General features: G+C 41.3%; 1 long non-coding RNA gene across 1 annotated transcript; it reads left to right on the top strand.

Moving 5' to 3' along the window:
- Nucleotides 1-11744: 11744 nt before the first annotated feature.
- Nucleotides 11745-12613, top strand: LOC131003066 (uncharacterized). The gene is made up of 2 exons (XR_009094527.1): nt 11745-12258; nt 12353-12613. It is a non-coding gene; the product is annotated as an uncharacterized LOC131003066 (long non-coding RNA).
- Nucleotides 12614-12834: the final 221 nt, after the last annotated feature.

The raw sequence follows: 12834 nt of genomic DNA on the forward strand, positions 1-12834 counted from the left end.
GTCTCGGTTCCTATTAGCGAGGGAGAGGATCGAAGAGCTTGGACCCATTCTCATTTTGGTGAAGTCTCCGCGTCGCTTGCTATGGATCATATTCGTCCCTGCTTTCCGACCGTTGATTGGGGTAAGTGGATCTGGGCTCCGTTTATCCCAATGCGGCGTTCCATTGTCACTTGGCGGGTGATTCTGGGTCGTCTTGCGACGGCTAGCTCTCTTCGTCGTTCAGGGCTGGTGCCCCCTCTGCCGGAATGCGAATGAGGATATTGATCATCTTTTTTGGGACTGTACTTTTGCGCGACAAATATGGCGCTCCCTTTTCAGCTGGTTCAGGGTGGATAGTCCGTTGATTCACGACATTGGGAGTCTGCTCCTCTGGGCGATGAAGGTGCAGGCTAGCAAGCAGGTTGAAAATCTCTGGCATATTGGTGTTATGTCCACAATTTGGAGCATCTGGAATATTCGTAACAGAGTTGTATTTGATGAGGCTCCTGTCTCTGAGAGGGCTCTTTCGATCCAGATCAAAGCTTTTATTTTGGAAACCTCCCACATTTGTTCTGGGGAGATGGCTAACTCTGTTGAGGACTTACTGATTCTTCATGGCCTTGGGGTGCCGGGCAGACCTCGTCGCCCGATCTCTTATGTTTATGTTTTCTGGATTCCGCCTCCGACTCCTTGGCGCAAAATCAATATTGATGGCTCGGTTCATGGCTCCCCTCCTCTGATTCACGCTGGTGGAGTTATCAGAGATTCTTCTAGCGTCCTGGGTTGTTTTCATTTCTCTGCTGGACGTGGTTGGGCTTTTGAGGCAGAGCTGCTTGCCCTCATCATTGCTTTGGAGCAATCTGTCAATCATGATTGGAGACATGTTTGGATCGAGACTGACTGCGCTTATTTGGTGGATCTTTTCCGTTCTCGGTCAGACACGGTTCCTTGGAGGTTCTTCAGCCGCTGGCGTAAGGTTCTCTCTTCCCTTGATGGTTTTCATTTTATTATCACTCACATCTACAGGGAAGGAACCGGGTTGCGGATTGTTTGGCTTCTTCTGTAGCGGAGGAAGGCTATTGGAATTTTACGATCCCGGAGATCCTCCAGTTGGTGCAGGATGACAGGCGGCAACTACCTTACATTCGGGTTGTTACTTGAGGTGTTCTTCTTTCTTGGGTGTTCCTCTCACCACCTTTCTTGTTTGCATTTTGTTTGTTTTTTATTTGCTCTTGCTTCTGCCTGTCTGGGGTGATGACTTATCCCTCTCGCACTTTCTTGCCTCTCTTACTTCTTTGGTCCAGCTTGGTCTCCTTGGGGCACTGGTTTGTGTTTGTTTTGGTTGTTGTTCTGGTTCTTTTGATCCTGCTGTCCGGGTGTTGGGAAGGTTCCCAAAGTTTGGGTAGTCACACTTGGCGGTCCTTGCTTGTCGTGATTTGTCCGGTAGATGCTAGCAGGAGTGTCTTCACTGCGATATGCTTAATATCTTCTCTGGTTTGTATTGGTGTTTGCTGCTGGTCTCTGCTCCTCTGATAGATCCCTCATTATGAGCATGGGAAACCGCGCGGGAAAACTTGGGTTACAACCAAGGGTTTCATCCCGTGATTATGACCTTTAAAAGCACGTTTTGAGCATAAGCTTAATATTTTGAGCATAAGCTTAATAGGTTTGAGAATTGATTATAAAAGTAATTGCTTTAGGAGATTCACTGCTAGCGGAGAACTGGGTCTGATCGTCTTGTTTGGTCTTTTCGTTGTGACGCCCCTTACTTTTGTTCTTCTCTTCATCTGTGATGGTTGATCTTTTGCTCCTGGATTTGATTGGTGCTTGTTTAGAGGTTGTGCCCCTCTGGAGTTCAACCTGTACTGAAGTTTGTTTGGTGGCCAGTTTGTCTTGTTTGGTTGGGTCTTCCCTCGATGGGCTGGGGCTAGTTTTGTGGTGTTGTCCCCTCTTTTTCCTTTTCTGCGTTTGTTTGCTCTTTTTTGCTGTTTCGGTTTCCTCTTCTGTCGGTTGTTGGTTTTTTGCAGATCTGTGTTGTTTCCCGTTTGCGCTGATGCGGCGTCTACAGTGGCTCCGGAGGTCTTATGCTTTTGCAAAGCTGGAGTGGTTTGGCGTGCTCTCGTTTGCGTGGCTCGTTTGCTTTGATGTTTGTTTGCGCGGCTCGTTTGCTGTGGCGGCGGCTTTCCCGTTCCCTTGAACTATGGTTTTGTTTTTTTGGGTTGTTTGTTCGGTCGTGTTGCGCCCTACGTTGGTCCCAGCTGTACTGTTTTTCGTTACTCCGGTTTTGTAACAACTTTTCTTTCTTTTCAATAAAATTTTCATTTCAGCATATAGCGTGTACCGTGCACGATTTCTTTTTCAGCGTGGCCGATGAACTCCCCATCGTGTGCCCTAAACCTTAAGCGTGAGCCCTAACCGTGACTTGTTAGGGAATTGGCATTGATTTAGTGATTTTCTAATTTTGTTTGATATGCCTAATGCAGTATGACGAAAAAATGTGATAAGCTTATTGTTATGAATGTTTTTTAGCTAATAATGGTTCGTTAGTAATCACATATGTTGATGGTTCTTTATTAGCTTCCACTATTAAGTCTAGGTTTCCACCTAATTTTGACTAAGATTTTCAATCAATGGCTGCAATTAGATGCCAAGATGTCACCATAGTAATCGTTCCACCGCATAGACGAGCCAATCTGTACCTTGGGAAACTAGTAAACTACATCAGTGATGATAAATTTAAAATCTAATTAATCAAAACTTAAAAGGAAGCTATGCATTTAATGTGAACACAGTTACACGATTGCACGACACTCTTCACGTTCATCCGCACACGGCCCACGATCGCCTGTATCGTGTACCGTGCTTGAATTACGTACTTAGCCAAATTATATATATGAAATTCCATATGAGAATAGATAGTAGATTTTTTTGCATATGAATAATATATTAATAGTAATTCTTATTAGGTTGCTTAATTAAAATATTAACACAATCCGTGTGACCGTGTATAATTCGAAATTGAGAATTTCAATTCAAATTATAGTCATTTGTTTATATCTTTTAATGCTCATCTAAATTTCACTATTTTTTTACTAATTAAATTTAATATAAACCACTGACTCAACCCAAAACACCTAAGGGATTGACTCGCAATCGTACGAGGTCGTCCTAGTGTAATAAGCTAACCCAAGTCGTCTCTCAAGGAAGGCTAAGCAGGGCTCTGATCATGCTACGCACAGAAAACGGGAAATAAACCTAAACACTCTAATCGGGTAGTTGGGTCTGGCACTATCTCGCACTCTAATCACCAAAACATAAACGGAAGAAAGTAATAAACATTAACTAATGCAGTAGACATGTAATAACTAAGAACATAGAGATTGAACATTAAGGCTATCAACTAGGGTTTCAATCTAGTACTCTAAACCAAACGATCATAAACTCATGAAAATCAACGATTAATTACTACCTAGGCAAGAAACTAAATCAAGCATCCAATTCAGTTTTCAAGAAAGCTTAAATCACCATAAGCGAGAGATTCCTAAGCATACTCAAACAAGAGAAATACGTAGGCAAACAATGACGAACTAACGAATCACGTAAATTATCAAGATTCAACGAAAGTAACTTCAAATCATCACATTCATCAAAAGCATAAAACAAAGGATTCAAATAAATCAAAGGATTCAAATTAACTAAGAGAAACAAATGAGTTCTTACAAAACGTAGTGATCCAAGTAAACTAATCCAACGGAATGAAAAGTGCAATCCACAGTAATCCAATGAATCCGAGAGCGAAAGTTGATGTTTTGAATCTCTAAAAACCAAAGGAAAATAGTGGAAATCGCCCTAGAGGCTGCTGGGATCGAGAATGGGGTGAAAAACCCTAAAATTCGTCTTTTAAACGGAAAAAAACGCGCCCAGGGACGGCGGCCGCCGTCCCACGGCGGCGCCGTGTATGCCCTTCGCAGACTGCAATGCGCAGCGTTTTTGTTTTGGTCCGTTCTCCCTCGTTTCAAGTCGGATTTTAGATCCGTTTTCGCCTACGAACTCGTATCGAGACGAACTTCGATTCTTCTTCAGACCAATCAACTAAATTCTGACTTTACGTTTGTTCACATATCAATCAATGTGAGCACAAAATCCTGAGACAACAAAATTAGCACAAAAGCTCAAATCATTCAACTCTTGAGTGAAAGAGACCAAAATAAAAGTCAAAATAAGTCGTAAACACCCACAAATTCATCACAAAATAGGGCTAAACAACCCCCCCACACTTAAATCCTTGCTTGTCCTCAAGCAACAGTCACAACATCAAATGGAAATCCACAAGCGATTCTACTCACCAAGCCAAAACACCAACCAATCCAAGTCTTCCAAGATATCAATGTCCCCAATCAGGTGTTCAAATTTAAGGTTTATAATGCAACAACAAGGTGATACAACTCAATCCGATCAGACCCAATTCTCCGCTAGGGGTGAATTTCCTAATGCAATTTCCTTTATAATCATATCTCGTTCCTTTTTCACATTCTTTCATTTTTTTTTCACATTTCACTTTTTTTTTTTGGGGTGAAGTTATTTTCGCTCTTAATAGATGGGCCGTAATTCACGAGATTGACACTTTTGGAGGTGATCCAAAATATTCTCGCGTGGTTTCCCATGCTCATAATGATGCCATTAGAGGAGCAGAGACCCAGAGCTATCTAAAACTCAACAACCAACCAAACATTTCAACTCAGAGAAAGATATTAGGAAATTGCAATGAAAACACTCCCCCTAGCCTCTATCGGACAAATCACATCAAGAGTTGCTCATCAGGGTGTTGCATCCAAACATTAAACTACTTACACCAAATTGGGAACAACTCAATCACAAAGAACAAGGACAACAAACCACTCAAAACAAAAACCAGAATCGCTAGTGAACCACCATCAACATGCGAGGTGCACTAAAAAACAAACAAGAAATCAAGACAAGGGGACCATTCGCCCCACACAAGAAAGCCCAAGAACACAGCAAGAAGACACCCACAGGATTCACAACTACCAACAAACACCCCCCCCCCCACTTAAACTCTGGCACTGTCCTCAGTGCAAACAAAAAGAGGGGTGAAGGAGGAAACTTCCCTAAATACCGATCCAGTGGTGAGTCTGTAGTGTCCCACGATGTCTGCCTCTCTCTCATCCAAAGAACAAGCAGTCTCCAACGCAACAACCTGCACCAAACAACAGATGCAACAAAACACAACACAAACAAAACGACAGAAAAACAAAACCAGAAAAAGCAAGAAAACATGGGTTGCCTCCCATGCAGCGCTAGTTTTTAAGTCGTCAGCCCGACTAAGAAGGTCCCTTAACCAAAATCCGATTGAAGCTCCAGCTGCCTTAACGCCCTTGTAAACTCATCTTCTTGAATTGCAGCTGCGGGTCCTCCAAATGAGTGCTCCATGCTCATATCCTGGGATGGCCCTCTATCCACACATCCAACGAAATTTAGTGACCCAACCTCATCCAGCTTCTCTTCCAGTAGCAAGGCACACAGAAGGCCTTGCTCTTTATCATCTTTCTCTTGTAGCTTATCCAGGAATTCTCTCTCAATCTCACTTTCATCTTGCAAGTTAGCAAGAAATTCTTCCACGATCTCGTCCTCTTCCTGTAGCTTATTAAGGAAGTCCTGCACAATACAATCCTCATCCAAAGCATCAAATGTTTCAACATAAGAGCAGATTTGAATTAAGGGAGTGGGGGTAGTAGGTTTTTTATCAAAAACTGAGAATGTTACCGCTCTACCTGCCCCTACCATACTTACAGTTCCCGTACCCACATCGATGCGAGTATGGGTGGTAGCCATAAAGGGTCGGCCAAGTAGCACTAGATGCCCATTCTCGCCTCTAATCCCTTTTCCCACATCCAGGATAACAAAATCAGCCAAGATCCTAATCCCCCTCACTACCACCTCAACATCCTCAACAAGACCTCGTGGGCTGCTAATGGAGCCGTCAGCTAGCTCTATCTTAATATTCGTGCATTTCAGCTCTTTATTACCCAATTTCTCAAAAATATCAAGTGGCATCAAATTCACTGCCGCGCCCAGATCAAGCATTCCAAAAACCTTTTCAACCCCACCTAAGCTAATATCAAAAATAAAGCTACCTGGATCTCCTTGCTTGGGTGGTGGTTGGTCTGGTACAACAATGACAGGTGGCAGTGGCTCACTGGGGCATTGGGTAGCCTTGATTGCTTCCACTGTTTTGCTTCTCCATTTCCCCATGGTTATTGGGGCATTTTCCTTGACTACCGCTACGGCATGAGCTTGATGCGGTTGTTTGCCCTGGTTTGGGAACTTCCCAGTTGGCTGTTTTTGCTGCAGCTGATTCAAGGTTCCTGTTAGTTGCCCCACTGTAGTCTCGAGGCGCTTGATGGTAGCACTCTGAGCCTCCATCGCCTGTTTGCTAGCTTGCATCTGATCCTCAAATAAGGAGCCTGGAGGTTGGTGCTGCTGAGGTGGGTAGAACTGCTGCTGGTTCTGATAACCCATAGGCTGCTGGAATTGACAGTATTGAGAACTCTGCCCGTGTCCTTGCATGTGACCCTGGAGTTGCCTACTCGAATACCCTTGTGCAGCAAAGACTTCTACTCCTCTTTCATAAGTACGCTCGCCCATCCCATGGCACTCGTTGGCTCCATGGCCATACTCGCCACATATGCCACAACCTTCTGCTGGTGGTGCGTGAGCGGGTGGAGCCTCCACCTGGTTCATCCTGAGGTGCTGTACTTGCCTCATCAAGTCCGCTACTTGCTTCTGAAGCTCATTGTTTGGATCTGCTGCATTAGCTTCAACCCTCCTTCCTCTTACCGACTTTTGTTGGGAACTCGCGGCAAGTGTGTTGAAGATCTCCTTGAGTTCATCAGCTGTCTTCCGGGCAATGTTGCCTCCTGCCGTGCTATCCACCATAAATTGAGAAGTCTGCAGCAACCCGTCATAAAAGAGTTGCATCAACATCACTGGGGTTAACTGATGCTGCGGGCACTGGCGGAGGAGCTCCTGGAATCTCTCCCAAGCCTCATGAAGTGGCTCGTCGACTCCTTGAACAAAGTTCATGATTTGAGTTCTAATCTCTCGTGTCTTGTGATTTGGGTAGAACTTCAACATAAACTTCTCGCAGGCCTCTCCCCAAGTAGTGATAGAACTAGGCGGTAAGGAGAGAAGCCAAGTCCTTGCCCGATCCTTAAGTGCATACTGGAAACATTTAAGCTTCAGCTGATCATCTGTGATCTCCAACAGTGGAAAAGTTTGCACTTGGGTGCAGAAGTCCCGGATAAACTGCAGGGCATCTTCATTCGGCAGCCCATAGAAGAGGGGGAGCAAACTTGAATCATTGGGCTTCAGGTTGTAATTCCTGACTGCAGTGGGGAGTACAATAGCTGAGTTCGTGGCCTCTATGACAGGCCGGGTAAAATCCCCCATGTACTGCAAATTTTTTCCTGCCATCTTCTCAACTCCAACGCTAGATAAAAGAGACTCGGTACCCTCTCCTAGGCTTCAAGCACCTCGCGTGCACGGTGAGTGTTGTCAAGTAGAATGCCAAATTCCTGTTAAGACTTTAACTCCCTAGCAACACAACACTCAACAAAACAGATCAAACGCACCGGTGGGAGAAAGAAAATAACCGAGCAAAAAATAAAAATAAAATAAACACGGAAAACAAAGTAGCACAACCAAACGCCTAAAGCCCTCCCCGGCAACGGCGCCAAAATTTGACTCAACCCAAAACACCTAAGGGATTGACTCGCAATCGTACGAGGTCGTCCTAGTGTAATAAGCTAACCCAAGTCGTCTCTCAAGGAAGGCTAAGCAGGGCTCTGATCATGCTACGCACAGAAAACGGGAAATAAACCTAAACACTCTAATCGGGTAGTTGGGTCTGGCACTATCTCGCACTCTAATCACCAAAACATAAACGGAAGAAAGTAATAAACATTAACTAATGCAGTAGACATGTAATAACTAAGAACATAGAGATTGAACATTAAGGCTATCAACTAGGGTTTCAATCTAGTACTCTAAACCAAACGATCATAAACTCATGAAAATCAACGATTAATTACTACCTAGGCAAGAAACTAAATCAAGCATCCAATTCAGTTTTCAAGAAAGCTTAAATCACCATAAGCGAGAGATTCCTAAGCATACTCAAACAAGAGAAATACGTAGGCAAACAATGACGAACTAACGAATCACGTAAATTATCAAGATTCAACGAAAGTAACTTCAAATCATCACATTCATCAAAAGCATAAAACAAAGGATTCAAATAAATCAAAGGATTCAAATTAACTAAGAGAAACAAATGAGTTCTTACAAAACGTAGTGATCCAAGTAAACTAATCCAACGGAATGAAAAGTGCAATCCACAGTAATCCAATGAATCCGAGAGCGAAAGTTGATGTTTTGAATCTCTAAAAACCAAAGGAAAATAGTGGAAATCGCCCTAGAGGCTGCTGGGATCGAGAATGGGGTGAAAAACCCTAAAATTCGTCTTTTAAACGGAAAAAAAACGCGCCCAGGGACGGCGGCCGCCGTCCCACGGCGGCGCCGTGTATGCCCTTCGCAGACTGCAATGCGCAGCGTTTTTGTTTTGGTCCGTTCTCCCTCGTTTCAAGTCGGATTTTAGATCCGTTTTCGCCTACGAACTCGTATCGAGACGAACTTCGATTCTTCTTCAGACCAATCAACTAAATTCTGACTTTACGTTTGTTCACATATCAATCAATGTGAGCACAAAATCCTGAGACAACAAAATTAGCACAAAAGCTCAAATCATTCAACTCTTGAGTGAAAGAGACCAAAATAAAAGTCAAAATAAGTCGTAAACACCCACAAATTCATCACAAAATAGGGCTAAACAACCACAATATAACATTCACGGCTGCACGCTACACGCTACACGGCTGCACACTTCACTCTATTTTGATAATATAAAATGGTTTCACAATATAATTATTTCATTAATGTATTACATATTATAGTATGTTGTGTATCATAATATTATATTTTCTAATAAACTTATAATTAAAATGGAGCTTATATTTTATAATAAACTTATAAAACACACACATATATATACATATATATATATATATGTATATATATATATATATATAGACATGTATAGCAGAATATCATTATGTCAATGTTTTACTACAATAAATTGTTAAAGTTTCAATATTAATTAATTTATATACTACAAAATAGTTAGTATAAAATTAGAGCTCGAGTCAAATTAAGTTGAGCACCACTAACTTTAAGTTCGATAATTTGTTAACTACCTCATTGAAATTTAGTCGTATTATTGAAATTCCTAAATATTTATTTAAATCTAATTTCTTAATTATTTTAATAATAAATTACTACTTTATTCTAATATATATTATATGTGCTAAAATATTAAAGGAGATGAATCAATTTTATTAAAAAGAAGACGAAGATGAATCAATAACTAATATATTTGCTAAATCTTATAACAAATAAAAAATTATTAAAAATCTCTCTATCGATCTATATGCTCTATATATATATATATATATTGGGGGGATATATATATTAAAATGGTATTTGTATTGATTGCCATTATATTTTGAGGAACTTTGGACGTAGAGAAACAAGAAGAAAATGGATAAAATATAAAGAAGAAAAGAGAAACAAGAAAAAAAATGGATGAAGTTAAAAAATATAAATGTCACGACCGCACTTGCTAAGGATAGCAAATTCGGGAAAACCGCGACTAAGGGAGGGAATTTAGGAGCGGGATTTAGAAAGGGCATATTCGTTTTCTTGATGACTCGACTTGTATAAAGAAATCAATCGAAATATCTAGATATCAATGAAGGCCACAAGGGGACCGTACATAATATTATCCCAAAACGGGGTATTCAATGGTTTTAGTGCATTATTAAATAATACATATTGTTTGACAAATGACATAATATCTTAACATAATCAGTGTTCGCAGCGGAATAACAATAACTTGAGTATATGTATGAAGACATATACTCCACTCTGAGGTTCTCGTACTAAATTGACAAAAACTTCGCTTGCACACTACATCCTCGATCACAGCTCAACCTGCACATTTAAAAATACATGCAGGGCTAAGTACAAAAGTACTTAGTGGACACTTGCCGAAATTTACATACATGCATAATATTTTATTGTCAAGCCTTTCAACAGTAGTAATATACGAGGGTTTTCCTTTAAAGACTCGTATTTACCAAACATAATATCATTTCTTTCATCAATAACCCGCGCAGGTATTTTATATCATTAATCACCATATCAGTAACTCGTGCCGAGAGGGAGGCCTCCCTCTACGGACACTATGATCGGCCAACCCGCTAGATGACTCACGATCACAAGGGTGTACACTAATTCCGAAGGGATTTGCGGTCCCATCCAGAATCCGAATTCGATTAACATCAGATAGGCAATTAATAATAAAACATAAAGCATTTAGGCATTGACAATATCATTTAAATTCATAAGCATAAAGTCTTAACAATTCTAATATATAATTTTAGTTTATACGTAGAAAGCCCACCTGAATAGCAGACTCACGGTTTAGCTCTAACTCTGGTGCTTGACCTTTAATCCGAGAAAATAAAATAAGATTCTAATTCTCGAAAAATCTCAATAAATGAGGATGCGTGAAATGATTATGCATGACTCATATTCCTTTAATTAAATTATGAGATGCTAATCCTATTTAAGGAATTAAAGCTCGTCTTATGAGGTCGGATTATTAATCTTTAATAATCTACTCATCTTAAAAATAATCTAATTCACTTACTAATTAATAATTAGTAAGTCTTAAAATCTTCTCTAATTAAACTTAATACTAGAATAATTATGAAGGCCCAATTAAAATAAAATAATCAAGGCCCAAAAGGAATTTAATTCGAGCCCAAATGAACAAATTCGAAGCCCAGTGCATTAATAATATTAGGCCCAACATCAATTAAATTCTAGAGCCCAACAAATGAGGCCCAAGATAATAAAATCATGAAGCCCAATAAGTGAGCCCATCATCACCCTTAAAAAAATTAGTAAATTTTAATATTAATTACTAATTAAAATAATTAGGATTAATGAAGAGGCCTAAAATAATAATTCTTATTGGGTTAAATAAATAAATTTCATTGGACTTAATCAATTAAGTCGTAGGAGCCCAAGTAATATAAATTCGAGACTCATTATTAATAAATAATAGGAGTCCAAAATAATTCATGTGGACTGGAAAGAATTAATCTTAGTCCAATAGACACTTTAATCGGCCCAAATAACGAATTAACAGCTGGGCTGAACTAAACAAATCTGAAACAGGCCCAATAGAATTAAATAAATTCCAGCCCAAGAACATTAAATAAATTCGGCCCAGATAGAAATAAAAAGATGGCCCAATGAATTAATCTCCGGCCCAATAAAATAAACTAGGCCCAATAAAAGAGTCCAAAAATTCTCCCCATAAGTCTTCACTCTCGGTTCTCTCACTACCGACAATTCTCCTCTCTCTCTCTAAATTATCGGTTCTCTCCCTTTTTTTTTTATTAAAGCAGAACACACTCTCTCTCTCTCAATTATCGGTTCTCCCTTTTTTTTATTAAAGCAGAACTCTCTCTCTCTCTCTCTCAATTATCGATTCTCCCTTTTTTTTTTATTAAAGCAGAACACTCTCTCTCTCTCTCAATTATCGGTTCTCTCCCTTTTTTTTTTAAAGCATAACACTCTCTCTCTCTCTCAATTATCAAGACTAAATCTCTCTCTAAATTATCAAGAAGCGAACACTGCTCATCATCTCTCTCTCTCGCTCGATCCAGCCGTCGCCGCCCCCGCGTCCTGGCCGTTCCGGTCGCCAGCGAGGCCGGCGTTAATCTGTCGACCACGCCGCCTGCTCCCTCATCTCCTCTCCCTCGATTTTTCTCCCCCCTCTCTTCTCCTCTATCTCTCTCGCTCTCTCGGCCGCTGGACCCAGGCGCAGCAGACACCACCACCGCGGTGTGCCGCCATCGCCGGGCCGCCGCCTGCTCCCTCATCCTCGCGGCAGATCCGCCGCCGCCGTTCAACGCCACGGCCGCCACCTGTTCTCCCTCTCTCTCTATCCCTAACTCTCACACACGCCGGCAGACACGGCGTAAGCCGCCGCCGCCGCGCCTGGTGTATCTTCTCCAGCCGAAGGCCGGAGCCACCGCCGCCACTGCTTCCATCGACCGGCAGCCTAAGGTAAGCCCTAATTTCTTCCTTTTCTATTTTCCCCCTTTTTCCATTTTCTAAATTAAAAATCTGAAATACTCATCTCTTTTTCCCTCTTTGGCAGATCGGAGACCACCTCGGCTCCGTCGCCGACCGTCGACCGCCGGCAGCCACCGCGGCTGCCGTCCCCTGACCTTGACTCACACACACAGTAGGGTTCAAGCCACAATTCAGTTCACAAAATAGCATAGGATTTTTTTCTTAGCACATATCATTCTCATACTGTAATTGCTTAATGAAATCTGAAATTCTTTTCTTGAAACTGAACTAGTCTGTAAATTTCAGTTCATATGTGCATATGTAAACATGTTGTGAAATATCAGAACAGCCGTATGAATTGATATGAATTGGTGGTTCCCTGAGGGTGATGATACCTTGAGTAGGTGGATAATAGTCTCTTAAAGTTGGCTGTGAAATTGGGCTGCAGTAGTTGAAAATGGTGGTGTGAGAATGGTGAAAGTGGCTGTGGTTTTAAAGAAAAATGGGGTGGTTTGGATCGTGGAAATTCTTCAACTTACAGGTATGAACACTTTCAGCTAGCTTTGT

Source organism: Salvia miltiorrhiza, unplaced genomic scaffold, assembly GCF_028751815.1.
Source record: "Salvia miltiorrhiza cultivar Shanhuang (shh) unplaced genomic scaffold, IMPLAD_Smil_shh fragScaff_scaffold_61, whole genome shotgun sequence".
Lineage (NCBI taxonomy): Eukaryota > Viridiplantae > Streptophyta > Magnoliopsida > Lamiales > Lamiaceae > Salvia > Salvia miltiorrhiza.